Below are 23,169 nucleotides of genomic sequence, written 5' to 3' on the forward strand. Positions count from 1 at the left end.
TGTGGCCCATCCGTGTGCCTCCTGTGAACGCCCCATCCACAGTGGGGTGCTGAGCACCTGGGCTGGTCTGACCAGCGCAGGCCAGGTGGCTCTGCACAATGGCCTGTGAACGGGCCAGCCATGGGAGGAGGGATGCAGGCTGCAGGGACCCCTTGACGAGGCGGCTGCAGAGGCCCATGAACCGCCTGGGACGCGGCGTCATCCCTCGAGGAAACCGGGCAGCCAGGTGGTGCTGAGGTGATCTCCGCAGGCCCAACGCATGTCTTGGGCTCGAGTTTGCCTTCCTGGCTGCAGGGCCCTAGCAGACGTGACTACCCAGTTGCTCACAGAGTGTCGTGCTTCATCATCGTGGGATTTCCCTTAGTACCATCTGGGACCGGGGACCCTTCTAAGAGCGAAAGAGGTAGGCAAAGGGACCGTGACCACGGGATCCACAGGATCCATTACAGATCGCACACCCAGAACTGCCACCCTGACAGGATGTCAGCGTGCCCCAACACGCCACAGCAAAGAGCTGGGCGTGACAGCGTGCAGGGCTGGAGCGCTGTGCCGTGCTGTGCGGTGTATACTTGGAACCTAACGCCAGCATATGGTGCTGCATCCCCAGTGTCTAGAGTCCTGGCTTCTGGGGCGAGCGGAAGGTGCTATCCCAGGAGACACGAGCTTCCATTAAATCTAAAGGTCCTCATGCAGGCAACAAAATTTGACCCTGGTTATCAGAAGGAAACAGGGCAGGAAGGATTATTTCTGGAATGCAGGGGACTATGGGCATTGTTTCCTTGCCTGGTGACACTGGTGAACGGGCAGTTCAGCAATACTGGCCTGAGAAGGACGTGGCCTGCAGGGTCTCAGACCCCACAGGTAGGAAGTTCTGGGTCACATCGTGGAGCAAGCAAGTGGGCCACGGAAGTGCTGGTCGCAAGTGAGAAGAATCAGAAAAGACAACGGCGAGAATCGCTATGGCCTCAGGACCGACTGCAGCAGTGGACACCACAGCCCAACCTACCTGTGTTCCTGGCGGGTCTCCCCCCACCCTGCCAGTAAAGCACGACTGGACACCACCAGAAGAAATCAGAGACGGGACTAGTACTGGTGAGTCTGAACCACGCAGCGAAGGGACAGCAGCAGAGGCTGCCAGCGCCCCACCCAGATCCCCTCACCTGGAGGCTGCTTTCTGGGAACACCTGCACCTGTCTTTGTACCTGAGGGCCTTCTTTCTGGAGCAGGACGAGCTGGAAGCACTGGAGAGTTAATTCTCCCAGAAGCAGGCCTCAACCCACAGCACACAAGGAGGTGGTGTGTCAATACCCCGGCGCGGTGGCGCCTGGGTGCGATAGCTGGAGGCATGTGGTCCGTGCCAGGGGGCTGTGCTCCATCTTCCTCAGCGAAATGGTCCTGACACACCTTTGCTGCCTCCCCTCTCCTCTGCTGCTGTTCTCGTGTAAGATGCTAGCCCTGGAAGCCTTGTCTCGGGGTTGGCTTTTGGGGGAATCCAGCCAAGATTGCCATTATCATAGACCAAAAACAGCCCATACTATGTACCAAATCGCACACTTCTTAGGGAAATACGTCTGGGGGTGGGAAGTGATTTTTGTACGGACGCTTGAGTCGTGGGACTTAGCGCGACTTCATTTTTCTCTTTTTCGTCAGAGGACGTGCCAGGGTGCTGCTCTAGTTACGCGCTAGCGCGACCGTGCTCGGCATCATTGGTTTTAAAGAACGAGGGGAAAGCTGGGAAATGTGACTCAGAGACTTGGCAGCAGCGATCGAAAGGAAAGAGAGGTCCCTGGCAGCCGTGCACCCCCGTCACGGTGAAACTGAGCCCTGTGGGTCTCGGTGACATGCCGTTCCCCAGGTTAGGCGATCCTCCATTAAGCCAGGATGTGTGGGTCTTGAGAACTCGCAGATTTTTCCTGGATCAAAAAATAACAAATAACACTGTATTCCTGAAACAAAAACTCTCAAAAGAGGAAAGAGACTCTTTTGTTCATATAAAGAAGACTGGTGTTGTTTTCTTTCTTTTTTTCTTAAATTTCTGGTCCTAATTCTGAAGCCAGCTAGCATACATTAGTGCAGTATATGCAGAAGTTGGCAGCAAATAAAATCATTAAACCTAAAATTGCAGTAGTAGCCACCAGGGCAATTAAATATCACTGTATAGCTGTATGTTTTCAATTCTGCTTCACATTTCATTTGACCTGGAGAGAAAGAATAACTAACTTTGAAGCATGAAATCCCTTTGGAAACAGCCTTAGGAAGCAGTGGGAGAGACACAGTCCCTGTTCTTTAGATACTTTATTACATTAAATCAATACTTCACGTGTTCTGTGCTGCACGGCCCATTAGTTTGTAAGGGACCAGAATTAGTGTAGGACCTACCTCTAAAACAACTGCGATTTGCCAGGCCTTGCTGATCCTTTCTACCTGAGGATCGTTTGGTTGTCTGTTCATTCACAAACTCTCAGCCCTTTGCTGGCGGGTTCCTGCTTTACTTGCTGATGTAGATTCATGGTTACGTGGTACACCAGGCTGACTGTCCAAGAACAGCACGAACCACAACCTGTAAATAGATTATTATCTATTTGTTGACTTTTTCGGTTGTCTCTTCCCACAAGAACATCAACTTGAGGGTAGGGACATTGTATTGTTCACCCAAACCTCACACGTGATAGATGCTCAATAAATATGTATGTAGTAAAATAAAAAACTAAAAATTAAAATAAGAATACAGGACATTATGATATTAGAGTTGGGACAGATGTCTGTTTCCAGTTGTCTATTTCAAAATATGCTGAATGGCCACTTAGAGGCACAAAAAGATCAGCAGAATTTGATAGGTACATCTTGACAATGGGTGATTGAGATATCTCACCAAATACCGTCGAGCTTTGTCATCCTTTCCTGGCGTCTTAATGTGTGTCGAGATCACAGGACAATTTGAAATCCTGCAAGGCTGCAGCAGTTTTCAGCTCTGTTTTAGCAATTCCCGGATTGGATCCCCTGGCGCCATTTTGTTTCTAGCTTTATCTTACTGTTGTGGGCTCCTAGCAAATGCCTCTGCGTGGACTGACCGTCTGCGTTTCTTGTCAGTTTCAGAGCCCTCTATGTGAAAATCCTCAAAATAGTCAAATGCCTCCAATCAATTTCACAGCAAAACAGAGCTCTGTGGCTTTCTATTTACTTGCTATTTGCATATTTTAATAAGAAAATTGTAAATGAAGCTGGTTCCATAGCAGGGTTATGATGTTACAACGGTGGCACTCCAACCACACGGCTCCTGCAGCCGCGTGGCGCAGCACCGCAGATGTGCCGAACACCTGTGTTTATGTCTGCGCGTCTCTGGCGGCACGTTGCGTCTGTAGGTGGTCTAGAAGGGAAAGGAGAAATTGAGGAAAGGCTCTCACTGCCAGAGAGAAATGACAGCCACGTAACCTGGAGACAGGGAAGCACCAGGTCAGAATGTGAAAACAGTTCCTCTTAGGGGCCGCCAAGGGGCCTCTCCTGTGCTCGCCCCTCCGTGTGTGCAGAGGGCGGGAATGACCTGACTGTGTGATTTTTCTGCGAAGAAGAATTGAGACCACTGTATGTTCTAAATGAAGGGTTTATGACAGAACACAAGATAGCATTTTAATTTATTTCAAATTGCTAGCTAGCAGTGGGTGGGTGGTTTTTTGTTTTGGAGGGTTTTTTGTTTGCTTGCTTGGTCTGTCTTTTAAAATTCTCCACTTGAAGTCCTCCATATTCAGTGAGGACAAGGCTAACTTCCATTTTGTCTGTGATGTCAGCAGTCACAGAAAAAACATAGAAAATAGCACCATATTCCCAGGTTATTCCACAGGTGTGATGGAACCCCATATGGACCAAGGCTTAGGAAAGCCATCTGCTGGGTTGTCACTCTGTACCTCTGTTGTCAAGGAATGTCCCCCCATTAGGAGCAAAGTGCCAGCTACAGCTTCACGCAGGCGGGCCACATGGCGCTGCCCTCATGACGTGCACGTAGGATGTGAGTCCTACCAACACGCCTTCGTGAAGCCCCCCACCTCCCGGAAGTTTAGGGTTGCCTTGCGTATGATCTGCCAGCCTGTCTTCAGATCTCATTTCTTTCACGAATTTTACCTGAGTTGTTTTCATTGCTCCTTGGTTTCGCACACATCCAATAAAATATTTTAAACTCCTTAATAAAAGCAGGTTTCTTGCCCTCTGTGTTTGGTAGCTTTCCCCAAAGTTGTTAGCTCAGATGTGCTCCCCTGCAAGAGTGTGGACCACGGTTTCCAAAGGCAAATACGAGCATCGGTGTGCAGGACCTGGCTCTGCTCGCACGGCACAGGTGTGACCTGGCCGCTGAGGAGGTGTGTGTCCTCAGGCACTTGACCTGCTGCCTGCAGGTAGCTGCCTCCTGAGAGTCCATCTTTATACTTTTTTGTGGCACTAAAGGATAAGTAGTACATGCAAAATTAAAAGCCAAAGATAATTTCCAGGCCACACTTTAGCTAACAGTCTGAGCCTTTGTTTTTCCTGACCGAACCCTTGGAACAAAGACAAGAACATGGAGCATTGCCAGTTGATTTGAATCATATTTTTTTTTACCGCTCATGAAAGGATAAAAGTTTTTTTGCAGTGAAATACTAAAAATATCCACAGCCCCTGAAAACTCAAGAGTTGACTATAGTACTGTTGTTTTAAAAAAAATTACATTGAAAGTCCAAAAACCCATATTCCAGATCCTGCTAGATATTGACCCTGATTGTTTGACCTCTTGACAGTTCCAGTTACCTCATTTTTAAAATAAGATGGTTGGATAGGAGAGAGCCTAAAGTCCCTGTAAGCTCTAAAATCCCAGGACTGCACTTTTCAATAAACAACTCTTCTGCAGTGAGCTCCGGCCGAGCTGCAGGGCCTTCTCTTCTGGCGACTTTATCTGGCCATCTGCGTAGAACCGGACATACGGGCGGTGTTAGCGCAGTTTTCCCAAATAACTCTACGTGCCAGCGGTAGTGGATCACGCTAATTGTTCTGCTATTCAATTAAAGGGATTCCCCCCCGCCACCCAGAGGCTTCATTCTTTGAATTTGTGACCTATAAGACAATCCATTTTAAAGTGAGAACTCGGTTGCTTCCTCTGACTTTGAAGCAGACTGTCGGTCCAGTTCTGATTCCGTAACTTTCTGCCCCTCTGTCCTGAATCACGTCCACAGTCCTCACAGCTCCCTTGCCCTGCGAACTAATTACTTCACTTTTTTGTCCCTGACTAGGAAACTGTCATAGAAAGCCAGGCCACAGTCGTTTAAATGTGAAATGATAAAGAGAAAAACAATATGATGTGAAATACATGGGTTGCATTTTCAGTTTTGCATTTGTATTGAATTCCTACTTTTCCACAAAGTAATTCTTCCTAAGTTTGGCCACATTTTTTCCAATCCTGGATGTGTGTGCTGATACGTAATATTATTGTGTTTTACATGTATTTAACATGATGCATGGTCAGTCCACTAATGTAGATTAGAACCCGGATGAATGCACAGACACGGAGGATAGATTTAAGCACGTGTATGCTTTTTTTCTGATGAATAATAGCTTTTCGGGACTCTGTAGACTTGTGAGGATTCCTAACGAAATTTTATTTGAGAACAAATGGAGATTCTCTCTCCCATTATGTAATTAGAACTAAATCGTAGAAAGTTATGACATCTTTTTGCAGATTTCGTTTTGTGGAAGCAGTTAGTGGCTGCCGTTTGTTCCTTCACGTTGTTTTGTGTTTGGATGTGTTTAAATGTAATCGTCACTGCTGTGAAGTGGCCTCCTGTTTGCAAGCACGAATTTGTTAAAACACATTTAGAAGGAAGTTTTCATTCTTTAGGGAAATCAGTTTTGAAATAGAACTTATAGACCGTGTTTTCCTCAGTTATAGTTCTGGCTTGCTTCAAATTGCCAACCCTCTTCTGCTACCGAATGGGAAGATTGACTGGCCACAGTGTGACAGGCACCATGCTGATTAATATCCAGGAAAAATGTTAAACGCCGTGAAGCTTTCTAAACTCTTGCTTTACAGAAATAGGCTGGTAACTACGGACTCTATAAATTTGGCGGCAATTTTTCTAGTAAATATAATTTCAAGCTAGAAACTCTGTAACGTAAAGTAGGATAAGACCCACAGGAAAAGGGAATGAAACGCATGGCTGTATCAATCCTTGCCCCCCAGATGGGTTTTGGCATGCTTTCAGAGAAATAAAATATAAATTAATCCTCAAAGAATTTAGGATGTTCTTCCAGAAAGAGACGAGTCAGCTTCCCACATCAAAAAGAGAGGGGAGTCTTCTGCATATTTAGTCGATCTTCTATATTTATAGAATTTTCACGTTGCTTTCCTTTCTTGGTTTACAGCAATTGAATAATTCTTCCCTTTAAAGATGTCTAAGAAATCTGTTTAGTTGATCCTAGAGGCAGTGCAATTCTAGAAAGCACTTACAAAAAAGGTTTATTTTCTGCACAAACTACCCACAAATGCAGAGGGATCTCCTGTACGTGTACGTTGCAGTAATTCAAGCTCGACTTTTTTCAAATCAACAAATATTGACGTAATGCCTCTTATACTCAAGGCATTGTTCTTTTTTCTACATGTTCTCTCTTGCTTTCTATAAATTTAAGCTAATCTGCCATTAAGGCAAAGACATCATAATGATTATCATTATTGTTGCAATATTAATTTTCTGAAAGCAATATAAGAAAAACATACATGGGATGGTGGGAAGCGAGGAGAATAAATGGAAAATCCAAGTTTGTTTTCTTTTTATTTTTTGTTCCCAGGTCTTGTTTGCTCGTTTACAATTGGGGCTGATGCAAATCAGTTGCATAAGAAACTCTGTTGGAGAAAATAGTCGCTGAAATTCGGAAGAATCTGTCTTTCCTGCTTATTTTTCAAGCATACTCTCACATATTTAAATCAGCAAATTTCAAGTGGAACCAAGTAAAGGACTGTTCTATTGGTCAGGCTCACGTGTAAACACAGTTATGTCAGCAGTATTTTGACGGCAGAAATGGTCCCAGTACACAGGCTGTTGTCGCAACTAAAATTTTTACAATGTAAGGATGAATAAACTCGCCACTTTAAAATGTTAAGTGCCCCATACATTATCAATACTCCCATTTTTAATGTGAACTTATTCATATTGGAAAATATATATATTATAATTTACATTATATGTGTATATTCACATACACATTGAGACCTCTATTGGAAATATAGAAATACTGTATAGGCATTTGTAAGCCTCAGATGGTAAGTATACAATTAAATACACATTATAATGATTATTTTTGAAAAATGACAGTAACAAATTGATTCAAACTTCTTTTGAAACTATGTGCACATCCTGATTAGGAATCTAATAACCCCATATTAAACAGTTTCAAATGATTAGAAATGTTATATATTTCACAACAATTAATGAGCATAAATAATTTAGAATACTGACCTTCCTGATAAAACTGTAGAATGCAGATAGTTCTTTCATGGAATCAAGGCTTTCTACTTTATCCAGTGAGATTTCGTATTTTCTTAGCATATAAAGTAATAGCAAGATCAAATTAACTATTATAAACCTAAGAGCTCTTACATTTTTAAGAGAAAATTAGAACATTTCTCATTACAGAAGCATTTTGTGACATAAAAACATAACATTTTAATGAAGTACTTCCACAGACTCTTAGCCGCCAGTTTATTTAAATATTTAATAACTAAATATACAAATTTAGTAATTCTGATCAATGAATTTATGCTGACATCCCTTCTGTACATCTATGATACTATTAATAATACTGCTAATAATGTAATTAATAATAGTCTTCAATTGCTGCGAAACACTTAGAGATAAAAGCTTTCTTTAGTGTATGAAATTTATGGGAGTCCCAGGTGCTAAAATCTCATCTTGTTTTGATTACGGACACACCCCCAGTTCTTCTCAGGCCATGGCAAACGTAATGCACAGAGATCCTAATGGCTCCCCCAGGAGGGCCCTCGCTTCAGGAGTGGTCGGTAGATGGTGGTGGCTGGAACATTCTGCAAGGTTGACGCAAGCGCTTTAGTCTGCAAATGAAGGTAGTGACAGATGTCAGTTAAGAAACTGACTTTAACTAAACAACTCCTTTTGCATGAGACATTCAGCTTCAATTCACAGAAATTGGTTATTACTCCTGTGCCCTTTTATTTCCTGAAAGTCACACTTCAGTATCAAGGAGAAAAATGTTACCAAACCAAAAACGGCTGGCAGCAAGAAAATGAGAACTGTTAACTAACAACTGATCCAAAAAAAAAAATAATAATAATAATGGCAGCAGATAGAGAAGAAAGCTGTCTGTAAACGAATTACGAATCACTCTCTCCCTCTTTCTTTCCCTCCCTCTTTCCTTCCTTTTTTTTTGTTTTTTTTCAACCGGACTAATTTTCCTAAGAAATTAGAAGTTCTTTCTTCTCAAACAAGCAACTCCTATGACTTTGTGATTTTAGCTGTCACTCTCGGTGAAGCTAAGGGCAGTGGCAGATTAAGGCGGGCCTCTTGCAGTGGCAGGCGACTGTCTTCTGCTGAAGGGGCCTCCCGCCTTGTCTGTGGGCAGCCTGGCCTGGCAGGTGGACCAAAAGATGGCTGTGCTCAGGCCAGCAGAAGTCACTGCAGGTCACCACACACATGCCCATGCACAGATCCAGGCACACATGTATAAATGCACACCCCACTCCCCCATACATACACATGCACACTCCCATGTACACACGCACAGAAGCACACATGCATACCCCCCCATGCACACATGCATGCATACATCCACATGCCTATGTACACATGCACCTACATGGTCACACACGCACACACCCCCACACCCCTATGCTCGCATGCACATGTGCACAGATGCACACCCATCCACACGCACACATGCTTACACCCATATGTACACATGCATGTACATATGCACACACACGCACACACCCCACACCCCTATGCTCTCATGCGCATGTGCACAGATGCACACCCATCCACACGCACACATGCTTACACCCATATGTACACATGCATGTACATATGCACACACACGCACATAGCCCCACACCCCTATGCTCTCATGCGCATGTGCACAGATGCACACCCATCCATACGCACACATGCACACACACGTATGTACACGTGCATGTACATATGCACACACGGACACACCCCCACACCCCTGTGCTCACATGCACATGTGCACAGATGCACACACATCCACACGCACACATGCTTACACATGTACACAGGCATGTACATATGCACACACATGCTCACCCCCCCACACCCCTGTGCTCACATGCACATGTGCACAGATGCACACCCATCCACACGCACACATGTACACACACATTTGTACACGTGCATGTACATATGCACACACAGGCACTCATCCACACACACCAGACCCACACACACTGTTAAGATTGGAAACTGAAAGCAAATTTTGGGGCAGTAACTACCGATAAGCATGGCAGTGGGGTTCACAGGGACAGGCCCTGCTGGAGGTGACACCGCGGGTGTCAGGGACCTGGGAAAGCGGCTGTGGGGGCCGCAGGCCTTCGGGATATTTAGATCCCATCATGCCTCAGCCTCGCTCTGACCCACCTGGGCCCGTCCTGTCTCATCAATCATAGTTTAAATATTTATTTTCCCCACATCTCTTTGATCTTTTCTGTAAATTGAGGTCTTCCACAGAATTCTACGTAAAAGGAATGCTGACAGCGGCATTCTGATTTTTAAGGCATTCTCTGATTAGCATATTTCTCTTTTGCGGCCAGACCACTCGTCCTAGGAAGATTGTTAACTGGTCCTTTGCTCTCAACAGCCCTTCAGATCATCCGTGGAGTAACTGGAGAGCCGCGTGTGGGAGGCCCGGGCTTCCCGGCCACAAGGAGTCTTCTTTCCCGCCTTGGAGGGAGCGGGCCGGCTCCGGCCTGGCCGATCCGCAGGCCCCGCGGTCTGTTGGGTCCCCTGCTCTCGTAGTCACGGCACCTCTTCTTACGTCTATTACAAGAAAGTGTTCAGAAGAGCCAACTTATTTCCTCAAGAAAAAGAAATCAAGAGCCTGGTGTGTTTCGCCTCATGCTTTGGATACACTAATCCAAATCAGGTGAGCCGCCAGTTGTTTACGGTTGAACGTCAGACGCAGAAAGCTGATACATAGATCCAATAATTCTATTATCCGACATTGTACATACACTCCAATTTTCTGTGTCAGTCATTAAGTTTCCAGAGCAAGCAAAGATGAGAAGATTGCTCGTGCTTAGGCTCCCTGTTTTGTTTTGTTTTTTGCAGGCCGCTTAGCGAACTTGTCCCTCCTCTGTCTGCTCTGCAGTTGGTGGCCCACCCTGTCACAGAAACCCTCCAGCCCAGACTTTGTATTTTTATTAGGAATAGTTTTGAAATTTTAGGAATTAATTGCTTTCGGGCAATGCCTAAATTCAGTCCGTGCACAAATTGTGAAATGTACTCTGGAGTCATTCATCTCTAGTTAGAAGGAAGTGGCATGGCAGCTCTTTGCTATTCCCGGGAAAGGGTAAGTCACAAGAAGTGATTTTGTTCTTGTTTATTCTGTGACGTACATTTCTTTGAAAAACATTTTAGTTTTGCTGTTTCACACCCTAGTGAGGGAACCATCAGCCCTGCTAAAATTCATTGTTAATTCTAGTGAAGTGGAAATGATGGTGGGAGATATTAAAGATGTATAATTTTTATATTTTGAGACTTCATACAAATAGTAAAGCATGCCTTTCCCCATATCTGTTCAGGCTTATCTACAAAAGCACAAGAATCTGAATGGACTGTAACCCAGGCATCATTTATTTTCTTAAGATATAATTTAACATAATGAGGCTGACACGGTGACAGGCCCACTACTAGGAAAAAAATTGATACCAACACTAATAGTGTCATTTGCCTTTCACTTTTTATTTTAAAGAAGCCAAATGAAAAGAGAAACTGCTAAATAAAATATATTTCAATTTACCAAGTTAATGAATGTTTTCTGGTTTGTTTTTTTCTAAACTTCTCAGAAGAGTGAAAGAACGGTAATAATCCTGTTTTGTACTGGATCAAACATTCAGTGTGGCCATCCAAGGTTAAGTATCTTCTTTACTTAAACCGAAATATGTTTCCTAATTGTCATACTTGGTTCTATTACTATGTGTATATTTTTAATAAATATGGGCTTAGTTTCCTTTACATCTTTTTATTGAGTTTAACATACTTATTAAACTGAACTTCAGAGAATTATTGTGAATCTCAATCATATGTGTTGAAAAATACTTTCATAGTCTATGAAGAGCTACATAAATGTCAAGTATTACCATTATGTGCATAGCATTTCTTATAATTGAGTTTCAAATATATAATCAGTATCATGTGAAAAACCATAATTATGCTATTTAGCTCACATATGTATATTCAAAATAAGTACTTTAGCTGGCAATATTTGTATAGTCCAAGCAGATTTTTTTCCCTCTTTAAGATCTTTAATTTTAAGACAAAATATATATGGAAAAGAAATTCTATTTATGAACTGCAGCAAGGCATTCATACGTTTTTTTCACCTAAAAAGTCAGATACCTTTATATACTTATTTTTTATGTAAAGATACAATTTGCTTTTCTGACAATTTAGTGTTATCTCAATTTATAAAAAGTAATTCAAACAGTGATTTCATACTATTAATTTTTTATTAAAATGTACATATGAAGTGTTTTTTTAAATTTTTCAAATCATCTGTCCAAACTAAAATAGATCCAATGTTTTTTTAAAATTTTACTTCCAGCTCATAAATACAGCCACCCTTAGCTCTACAGAAAGGACTTGTCATTTTCCATTTTGAGGTAAATCAAGGTACAATTAGCGTGCCCATCATTACATCAATGGCAGAAATGCACACGGACCAAGGGAAGGTAGCTCTCAAGATTAGGAAAACAGACCTAGTCTCAGTCTCATTTTAAAGAAAGACAGATGGAAATGTATTCGCCCCTCAATGAACACTCTTTCAGGGAGTTGAATTCAAGTTATTATCTTTGATCACTAAATACATTAGACGTGTGCATATTTTTGACCATTCTCAATCTTTAATATATTTCATGCAAAATGTATCAGATGTTAAAAATCCACTCTTGATACATTCTCTTTGTTTACAAATTGAAGATGCCCACATCCAGGACGAAATCAAAAGTCAGTTTTAAGGTGTAAATTCTGTAAACCATGTGTATGAATTTAATTTTTGCCAAAATTATGTTTTTACACAAATCCATTGAAATAGTTCTCTTTGAATGTTAGGCAATAAATCTACAGCAGTGGTAGATTATTAAAACAACATGATGTAGCATCTTGAGAGAATAAAATATTTCACGATCCATCTTCCTACTGCTGAAGCAAAATGCTTGTGAAACATGTGCATTCCGTAGTTTGTATGAAATCCCAGTGCCACAGCCTGGTGAAGCAAGCTCTTTTTTTGTAGACTTCTTTTTTTAATATTAATCCAACAGAAAATTAGAGCTAGTCTATTTTATGATGATTTAGACACAAGGCAGTCAATTGCTGAATTGGAGCAGGTCATTTTTAATGGTACCTCCCACTTATCTTTTGCTTGTCACAGGTACCGAGCACATCCCTGTATATTCTCCTTTCCAACGAAGAAATAAACTTGCCTTTTTAGTTTCATGAAAGAAGCAGGCGTCTCTGATGGCTTATATTTAGTTACGATTTACACAGGCAGGACTGTGAGTCACACCCGGATGGCCTTCTGTTGTGTGTTTGCGTGCTGATGGGGACTGGCTTTCCTTTGCTGTTGTAGTTTGAAGTTGAAATGCTGCACTGCTGAGAAAATGCCATGAAAATATAACCCACCGCATTCCAGGAAAATAAATAAGCAAGGCCACCCAAATTTTCAATTAGTGCTCCTGCAGAATGCAGGAAATGGCAACAGATCCGTCCAAGGCACCCGAGGCCGGGTCGTGGGTAGGAAGCAGGGACGGAGGCTGGGAGGGGGACGAGGCCCAGCGTGAAGATGGCCTGTCTCCAAGGAAAACTGCCTGCTCGCAGGCCGGCGGGGGCTTCCTGGAGCAGACCAGCAGGCTGCGCATTCTGACCCAGGGTACCGCTGCGCCTCAAGGCTGGATGCTCCGTGGTGAAGTGACACTTGAAAGTTCTAACGACACTTCCCATTCTGTCTTCAAGCTCGGTAAACATTCCCAGGGCCCCCGACGCGGAACGTTAGCCACCAGAAACGGCAACATGCGGCCGGTGGGTGAAAAGTGTAAAATGCTTTTGATATTAAAGTGTCACAGCTAAGAACTGATTGTTTCCTGCTTGGTGGCTACTGCTTATTAACATGCTGTAGCCAACCAGGGAAGCCACTTTTCACCAGGCAGAGAGGCTCAGGAGCTGTCTTCTGTCGCCAGAGTGAACGCCAGTCCTGCCCTGGGCCAGCCAGAGAGGGCAGAAGCTAGGTCGCCCAGGGAGCTGAAAGTCAGCGCCGAGAACGCTTTCCGACTGTTTCTCTGAAATGTTCAAGTCACTAGTTTGAAGGCAGCTCTTGGGAGTCAACAAGGAAAGATGGAAACAGTGGATTCTTCAGGGATCCACCTACCAGACCGTGGCTTTCCATTCTTTTACGTGCCTTCTCTTTCACTTCTGGGCGTTTGGAATTTTGCAACTCGTCATGTTGAAGTTAGTTAAGAGAGGGAGGGTGGAAAAAGGGTTGGTGCTGTTCCAGCTTACAAAACAGACAGCCACTGTTATTTTGGATGAGTTTTATCTGCTGTGGGTCTAATTATTAATTTCTACAACGAGGCTAATTTTTGATCCCCCTCACACTGCACAGATAAACAAAAAATGAATCTACACATTCTATTTATTTTCACAATCAAGATGTGGGATAGTCGACTAGGTCTTATGGACCACAGTTGTGAAGGAAGAAAACGCGCAAGTGATCTTTCTAAGCTACAGTCATGTGGGCAGGAAGAATGGTCTGGGTAACTAGAAGGTAAATGTCCATCACTCCGTTGAAGATTAAATATGAAATCCGAATTGTGCGTTGTAATTATTTAAATGACAATGCTGTGTATTTGTGGTAATCACAGGGGAGTTTTTCCCTAAAGGCTTACCGCCTTGCCAAGAGACAGTAAATGGGAACAAAAGCTATAACCGTGTATTTCTCCTTAGCTGGTTTCTTCCAGTTGAGAGGATTTTCTTGTCAAATCAACTACTTTGTTAGGTTTAAAAGGCTATCATTTCCTTTTCACAGTGAAATCAGGAATTTCATTTTTGTGCACTATGGCAGCATTTCCTGTAATTGAATTCTATTGGTCTGGGAGTGTGTTCTTTACCTAGTTTTTTTTATACAAAATAAAGAATAGGGGGAAAAGCGCCTCTTTCATTTGCAACGGTTTCAAAACGTACGTGCCTCTGGATTTAGTAAGCTACGCAATTTTCAGCCGCAGGGACACCAGGAACTATATCCTGATGTAATGTCAGCCCGGAGCCGGCCCCAGGGGGAGTCCCCGGAGGGGACTGCCAGCCACCGCTTCCCAGCTGCCCTCCTCTGGCCGCTGGGGTGTCGCTCTGCTTCTCTCTGCCCCTTCTCCGCCACCCCCGTGGCTCTCGACGCTTGCTAGCAAGTTCCATCCACTGAACCTACTTCCAGAAAAGTACCTAATGAATTCCCATCAAAGTGTAAGTTATTCATAAGGTTTAACTTATTTATTCAACAAACGTTTCCAAGCACCATATTTGGTGAGGTCTCGGAGAAATACAGAAATGATGCTGGCACTTGCCTTTTGGGTAAGACACCAAAATAAATCACCATCCTGCAAGGCTTTGGGCTCAATGCCAGAGCTGGAAGGGACCTTGCCAGCACGCAGACCAGTCCTCTGATTTCACAGATGAGAAAGTCGAGGCCTAGAGCCAGCCGACTGACACGATCGCATTTCCGCTAAAACTCAGTAGAAACCTGCTGGTCCATCCAGCGCTCTTTCTGGGTCCCTTCAACAGCCAGATCTTGCTCACGCGATATGGTGGGTGAAATGCCCTCACAATATTCACCGCCACTTCCAAAGGCTTCTTCCACTGGCGCCAGCCTTGGCCCTGGGCTTGTGGGGGTGACGAAGGAGTAGGAGCAGAGGTGGCCTGTGCCCACCTCACCGCGAAAGCCATCCACCCTCACGTCCCCTCTCATTCCGGACAAAGCCAGTCCTTCAGCCCACCCCCTGGGATGGAGAATGCGCACAGCAAAGCGACAGCCAAGATGCAAGTGGCGGGAGTGAGAGGGCGCGCTCTGCTGCTGGAAGGCCCCAAGACATGAGAGCTGCTTGTGGCCGCGGCGTAGCAGCCTGGGCAGGCTGACACATTGTGACGCAACAACAGCTGCTCATCCCGTTCTGCATAGTTTACCCACCACCAGGGTCCTTCTGAGCCTCGCAGACCTAATTTTTTATGCTAAGATCAAAAAGCGTGTTCATGGAGGGAAGACACCACTTCCTCTGCCCCAGGGCCCCGTGGGACACTTTGGTCTCTTCCGAGGCTGGGCCTGGGTGGAGAAGGACACGCCCGAAAGGCCTCGGGCTCCGCTGTCCGGTGGTAGCCAGGTCCACACCCACCTGGCGGTGCTTTCATTCAGCTGAATTTCAGCAGCTCCAGGTTAGCTGCCTGCGAGGGAGGGTCCCCAGAGCAGGAGGAGGAAGATGTGCTTTCTCTCTGGCAACTTCAGATGGCCTCAGCCTGAGCCTCGTGTTTTTTGTTTTTTTTTTTGAGACAGAGTCTCACTGTGTTGCCCTGGCTAGAGTGAGTGCCGTGGCGTCATCCTAGCTCACAGCAACCTCAAACTCCTGGGCTCGAGCGATCCTCCTGCCTCAGCCTCCCGAGTAGCTGGGGCTACAGGCATGCGCCACCATGCCTGGCTAATTTTTTCTATATATATATTTTTAGTTGTCCAGATCATTTCTTTCTATTTTTTAGTAGAGACGGGGTCTCACTCTTGCTCAGGCTGGTCTCGAACTCCTGACCTTGAGCGATCCACCCGCCTCGGCCTCCCAGTGTGCTAGGATTACAGGCGTGAGCCACCGCGCCCAGCCAAGTATTTTGGTTTTTTAAGGGGAGAGGAGGTTGCTCTGATCACCACACACACGCCTACTTATTCTCCAATGTCTTACAGCACTTTGCCGATACTTTGGCACTAATCACGTATTAGGATAATTTGCTTATTTCTGTGTTCCCTGCTCTGAACCCTGCGCTACTCAAGGGTGAGGGTAGCATCGTGCTGAACTGCTACCCTGAGACCAGCACAGCTCCTGACGCAAACCAGCATGCAGCAAACACCTGTCGAAGAATAAATCAATAAATATTGTCCGCCTTCCCAGTCTTAATATGTAGAAAATACAGCCGCTTTCCAAAGTGAAGAAATTACGTGCCTGTCTTTAACATGTAGGAAAAAGGTCAGAACCATCGTCCAGATTCGCCCAACACGAGTGATGATCTTTCTCGAGCAGAAGGCGAGAATCTCTCTTCGGATGGCGTTCACGGCTGTGCTCTGCGTCTCCCTGCTTCCTTCATGACCGTGGATTTATAAATCCGTCTGTGGCTGAAACTCTTTAAAAATTAGAAAAAGCAACCTGTAATTGTCCTCTCAAATTGATTTACAAACCATTGTTTATTTCGGCTCAGTGTTTTCAAGTCATATTTGCAACAATGTGAATTTCTCTTCCTGCCCCGCCTCCTGGTAGGGTCTATGCATGTTTCTGAGTTACAGAGCTGTGATCCGCAAAAACCAGGCACGGCTGTCCCTCAAAGCACACGCCCCTCTGAAGGAACGTGCCCACTGGGTACTATGGAGCTGGTGGGATTTACCAGGATTGTGGTAACACGGAAAAAACCCCCGCACCAGTCGGATGCTATGACTGTCTAGTCTAATATAGCATTTGTTAAGCGGTAACTAATTCATTAGCATAAAAACGGCCAGAATGGTTTATATAAACAAAATAAATAGATGCTCTGTATAAATAAGTTCTACTATTGTTGATCTCATCATTGGAGGCAGTGTAGACACGCACAAACAGATGGAGAATGGGCTTCGGAATCCACGAGGCTGATGCTTATATACTGCTCTGACCCGTGTCACATTGGGCGAACTAACTCCTCTAAACTTCAGTTTTTAACGTGTCTAACGGAGATAATGTTTTCTACTTCTCTGCATCGCAGTGCCTGGCACAAGAAGATGCTCCTTCAGTATTTGCTTCCTTCTCTTTTTCGGTCATAAATAAGTATTTATCATGTGCTGTAATATGATAAATTATTACTGCTTTTGATTATTGCTGCATTGCGTAGATGGGAAATATGTATCTTTCCTGCCCTGAGCAAGGCAGTTGGCTCAGCGCTAACCGCACACCAGCGCGGCGCTCAGCTGGGGCTTCCTTTTCCTTCCCGGCCCTCGCGTCCCCCACTGCCCGCCGCCCTGCTGGAGAAACGCACACCGAGACCGTAGCCGGCTCGGAGGCTGTGGCACATGGCCATCTTCAATAGAGCAGTCCACTCTGAATTTAAATTTGTCACCGTTTTCCTTAGAGGGAATGAGAGGGAAAATGAATTTAATTTAGTATAAAAAATAAACATTTCTGGGTGCTGGAAACGTCTGTGGTGTTTTAAGAGCTGTTATCATTAATCAGTCAAGCGTGTTTACCCAGACTCAGGATTGCTTATGAAACCGAACCGCACGCCCCGAGCCCCTCAGTGAGAGACGGCCACCAAAGCCTGAGGCACGGGCGCACGTGCACAGTAATCGTTCTGTGCCTGGACTGGCTCGAGAAGGCGGCGTCTTTCAGAGCACAATTTCCACGGCTGAAAGGAGGTGACACGAAGCAGCAGTCGGGAGCATCGTAAAGCGCCGCTTGTCCCGTCGTTACCTTGAGGCTCTCTGGTTTTGGGAAAATATTTTCTTGTGGTGGTGCTTTTTAATACTTTGTCGTGTTATAATTTTAAAAGACAACATCTTCTGTGTGAATTCTTTTCATTCTAGTTGTACAATAGCCATGATAATTATTAGCTAATCCTCACTGCACAAAAGAGAGCACGGTGTCTGCCTGGGAGGAGACGGTTAGTTAGGAGTCGTCGAAGCCAGGAGGGGGATGTACAGCGTCCACGATCTCACCTGGAATGGTCGGGAATCCAGGGTCCGGAGAGCTAATGACCATGTAGCTGAATATGTGCTTTCAGTGTGCACAAGAAACTCTCCTAAGAAACTAAGGCAAAAAGGAAGCCCAACACGGAAAATGCGAAACCTTAGAAATAAGGAGGTCCCCTGAGTGCTAATACCACATTCGTCCATCCAGTAAGTGTTTGTCGAGTTCTAACTACGGGCTTGACGCAGTTCTGGGCTCTGGTGATGGGCGGCAATCAAGGCAAAGCCCCCCCACCCACTGCAGACGTTCTAGAGGGAGACAGCGATAACTAACAAGCACGTATCGAACGTACTGCCAGACGGTGACACATTCTACCAGAAAATGGGAAACAAGGGAAGAAGATAAAAGTTGACAGGTGGGGATGGGGCTTTTGCATGGAGTGGTCAGGGGAGCCTCTCAAGGAGATGGCGTTTGAGAAGAGACCGAATGAAGTGAGAGAGTAAGCCAAGGGAATCGCAGGGACAGGGGGAAGCATTCTAAGCAGACGGAAGCAGCAAGTGCAAAAGCCCCGAGGCATAAATGAGCATGGTGGAGGACGAGCAAAGTGGTCCTGGTGGCAGCCACCAAATGAGAGCCACCAAGAGTGCTAGGGCCAAGGTTGCTGAGGTGTGCGGAAGGCAGGTCCTGCTGGGCCTCGTGGGCTGTGCAGAGGGGAGTTTGGATGGCACATTGAGGATGACGGTGAGCCACAGAAGACGGTGGGCAGGGCAGTTGCGTCATGTGATTTATGTTTATAAAGAGTCGATTATAGGGTTGCCAGGGTCCAAAACAGGGAGAATAACTCAGAGGCTTGTGTGATGGCCCAGGCGGGTGGCGGTGATGGCTTGGAAAGGAGGGAAGCAGAGCGGATAAGAGAAGTGGGTGAGTCTGAGTCGCACTTCGCAGGTCGGACGGAGGGGCCTTGCTGACGGAGCGAGTGCGGGGAAGGCGAGAGAAAAGATAAATTACTATGGCGCAGTGCCTGACAGCGCAGACTCTAAAGCCAACCTATATTCGTTTAAAGCCTGTCTTTGCTCCTCACAATCTGTGTGACCTTGGGCAATCATTCAGCCTGTCTGTGCTCTTTTGTAAAATGGAGATGATGACAGTGTCTCCTTCAGCCGGGGTATTGTGAGGGTCACATGGGGGAGACACAGTGCGCTTAGAACAGAACTTGGCCTCCAACAAGCCGAATGTATTCATGATTATTGTTAGTGAATTAAGCAACTGGAGGACCTCAGTGCCATTTACTGAGATGTGGAGGACTGGAGCAGGAGTGTTCTACTTCGGAAGTGTTAAGTTTAAGATGTTTCTGAGACTTGTAAGCAGGGGTGTGGAGCTGCACGTAGGAATCTGGGGGTCCGGGGGAAAGTCGGAGCTGAGATAAGACGGGGCCTTCGCAGCAGGGGCCAGGAAGAGATCACGGACACCGAGAGCTTGGGCAAAGGAGCGAGAGTCGGCAAAGGGAGCTACAGAGGAGCCACCTGACTGGAGGGAAACAGGAGTCCATTTTCCAAGGGTTTCAAGAAAGAGCCACGGCCAGCTGTGTTTGGTCCTGCCGAGAAGTCAAGGCGGTGGGTTGGAGGTCACGCAGCTTGGACAAGAGGGCTTCCGTGCTGAGGAGCGGTCAGAACCTGCCTGGCTTGAGCCGTGGAGGGCAGGGAGGGGAGGACGTGCGGCAGCCCCCGAGAAAGGGAGCCGCCAGCCCCTCGTCGTCTGCCTGGGTGCGCACAGACCTGAGCTTTTCAAAGGTGAATTCCCGTGTCGGCTTTGCCATAAGGCCTGTGGGGTTCTCCGTTCCCTCCCAGTCCTTTCCGGAAGGCCTGGGAATCAGCACGACGGTCCTGCTGCTGACGACCGGCGGTGCTGACTGACGCTCTCCGCCGAGTGTGCGCAAACCGGCACAAAGGGATGTCTGAGTGTAACTTGGAAGATGAGAGATTCTGTGTCCTAAAACCAATCTGTAGATTATGGCCTTCAGGTGACAGAAAGCTTTCCTGCCCTCTAAAATGATCGTAAAGAGCTTAATACGAATATGCAAAGCAGACAAGACACCTGTCGTGGAACACTTAGACAGATCCTGCAGTTTCGGAATCATCGTTGATGCTTCTGAACCTGCCTCCTTCCTGCTGTGGACTGAATTGTGCCCACTTCGCACCGCGAAGCCCCAGCCCCCGACGCGACCGTGTAAGGAGGTGGCTAAGGTCGAACGAGGTCAGGGGTGTTGACCCAGCAGGACTGGAGTCCTTGCAGGAAGAGAGAGGCGGGAGGCAGGTGCATGCTCAGAGAAAGGCGGCGGAGGACACAGCAAGAGGCCCAGCCGAGGAGAGTGGCCCCAGAGAAACCAAACCTGCCGACGCCTCGGTCTCTGACGTCCAGCCTGCAGGGCTGTGAGAAAGAGAATTGTGTGTCGTTCAAGCGGCCCGGCCTGTGGGACTTTGTCACGGCAGCTCGTGCCGACCGATGCCTTCCCCATCCTCACATACCTGGTCAACCGATGCTAGTGCCGTGAACCCTCTTGGCTGTCTCCCCTCTCCAGCGAGCCCGCTGCTCGTTTCCTGGGACGATCGAAAAGTCTCCGTACTGGTCCTGCTCCTGTCCTCCTCAGCCCGTCCTCCCCGCTCTGTCCAATTCATCTGTCTCGGGACCAGGCCAGGAATAGAATTACAGCCAGAGCTTCCCTCTGAGGCAGCTCACCGGCGGGACCCTGGAGAAAACCCGAAGAGGGTGCTGGCCAGGGGTGCTGTCCAGGGGTGCAGGCTCTGAAGCCCACAGGAGTCCTGCGAGGCAGAAACGGGCCATCGGCCCAGAGATGCCCTGGGAGGAGCGACCCACAGCAGCCAGGCGGTGACCGGCACGGGGCCTCACCGTCACTCGTTATCTGCTCAGCAAACAGGCGATGTCATGAGCACCCGGCGCCCAGCATTTAGCGGCGAATAAGCAGACGGTCCCTGACTGTGTCGCGCTTCTGTCCCGCTGGGTGGGGACGCGGAACGCACGCGTGCGTCGGTGAGATGGTGTCAGAGGCGTGCGGCCAGGAAGGGCGCTGCGGCAGGATGGTCGGAGAAGCGGACGGAGGAGGCAGCGGCGCCCCTGGAACACGAACGACGAGAGGCGCCGGCAACGCAGGGGACAGAAAGGAAACCGCTGCTGCAGAAGTGGCCAAGGACGGAGCCAGGGCGGGCGGGGGCGCTCGGGGTCGTGGTCTGGGACGCGCCGGATGATGTGGGTCCTCGTTGGCCACGCGGGGTTGTGTTTGTCCGTCTAGACCGGCGCCCTGGAGGGTGGTGCGCGGGGAGGGGATGAGATTCCCGTCTGTTTCGGGAGGCGCGGAGGAGGCCTGCGGAAGGCGCACGCGCAGTGGCCCGGAGGCCTGCGAAAGGCGCACGCGCAGTGGGCCGGAGGCCTGCGGAAGGCGCACGCGCAGTGGGCCGGAGGCCTGTGGAAGGCGCACGCGCAGTGGCCCGGAGGCCTGTGGAAGGCGCACGCGCAGTGGCCCGGAGGCCTGTGGAAGGCGCACGCGCAGTTGCAGACGGCCCAGGTGCTCACAGGGGCACCGCGAGGAGACTGAAGGCCCGGGCCTTACTCTGGGGGCGCAGCCGCAGGACTCGCTGCCGGCGGGGAGGGGTGTGTGTGCGCGGCAGACAGGAGCCGCTGCCGCGGGGAACGGCGGTGCCCTGCACGGGGAGAAGCAGGGCTGCTGCGAAGTCCTCCCGGAGCCAGGATTTATCTGGGGTAAGTCCGAGGCGCAGCCGTGCGTCGCTCAGCAGGGGGCAGGGTCTGAGAAACGCGTCGCGGGTGCATGCGCCGTGTGCGGGCATCACGGAGCGCGCTTGCGCAAACCTGCACGCCCGGCCACGCACCCGCACACGGTCCTGCGCTGAGACCGAAGGCAACTGTGGCACGGTGGTAAGTGTTTGTGTTTCTGAACGTAGAAAAGTATGTGACAATACGGCCTTGTGATCTTAAGGGACCCGCCATCGCACGCTCTGTCTCTCGTTCACCAAAACTTCATTATGCAGCACACGACTGTATTTTATTAGATATTACCAAAAAGGAGACAGGTCAGATGTGTCCACGAATGCCACTTAGGAAATAAGAAAAGAGTCCAGAGGGACCACTGGTTTTGGCCGGATGAACAAAGTTGGTGCTTCTGATACGAGCTATTTTAGCTGAGTCACGGTGGAAACTGCTTTCACCAGAGCACCTTCAAGAGACAGGCGGACACAGAGGCCGCTCACGCCTGTGATCCCAGCCCTTTGGGAGGCCAAGGCAGGAGGAACGCTTGAGCTCAGGAGTTTCAGACCAGCCTGGGCAGCATAGCAATACCTCGTCTCTAGGAAAAATGAGCCCTGTGAGCTGGCATGCTCCTGTGGTCCCAGCTACTCAGGGGGCTGAGGCGGGAGGATTGCTTGAGCCCAGGAGTTTGAGGTTGCAGTGAGCTAGGATTGCATCACTGCACTCCAGCCTGGGCAACAGAGCAAGACCCTGACTCTTACCAAAAAAAAGAGAGAGAGAGAATGTGAGTCAAGAAGGTGGAAAGCTTTTCGGGGACGAGGAGTAAAGAAACGGGGTAGGGTTGGAGGAAGGGCTGTGGGTAAAGGGAGGAGTTATCGTGTTGGGCCGGAATCAGGCTGCTGGGGTGGCGCATGCACACTGACGGCCCGAGGAGCTGGGTCCTCACCAGACTGGGCGAGGAGGGACCCGGAGCGGAAATAACCATGCTGAAAACGTCCGAGCTGGAGGATTAGGGTTTCCTCCTCATTGTATCAGAAGAAGTTTTTTTCCTAATGATATTAGGAGGAAATTTTCTCCTATTGTTAAAAATTCTCTTGCAAAGAACACGTCTGTTTAAAAAGTTGACTATGTTTTAACCCTTTCCAAAAACGTATATGTTTCTAAGTCTGTGGATAGTCTACTAATTTTGGTAGAATGAATAATTCGTAATAAAAGAATTAGCTTTT

At 47.4% G+C, this 23,169-nt stretch overlaps 1 long non-coding RNA gene across 1 annotated transcript; it reads left to right on the forward strand.

The window, feature by feature from the left end:
- Nucleotides 1-6,821: 6,821 nt before the first annotated feature.
- Nucleotides 6,822-10,390, forward strand: LOC105823044. Its single transcript, XR_001138129.1, has 3 exons — nucleotides 6,822-7,080; nucleotides 9,862-10,146; nucleotides 10,332-10,390. It is a non-coding gene; the product is annotated as an uncharacterized LOC105823044 (long non-coding RNA).
- The last annotated feature ends 12,779 nt before the right edge of the window (nucleotides 10,391-23,169 follow it).

Source organism: Propithecus coquereli, unplaced genomic scaffold, assembly GCF_000956105.1.
Source record: "Propithecus coquereli isolate 6110/MARCELLA unplaced genomic scaffold, Pcoq_1.0 Scaffold657, whole genome shotgun sequence".
In the NCBI taxonomy this organism is placed as follows: Eukaryota; Metazoa; Chordata; class Mammalia; order Primates; family Indriidae; genus Propithecus; species Propithecus coquereli.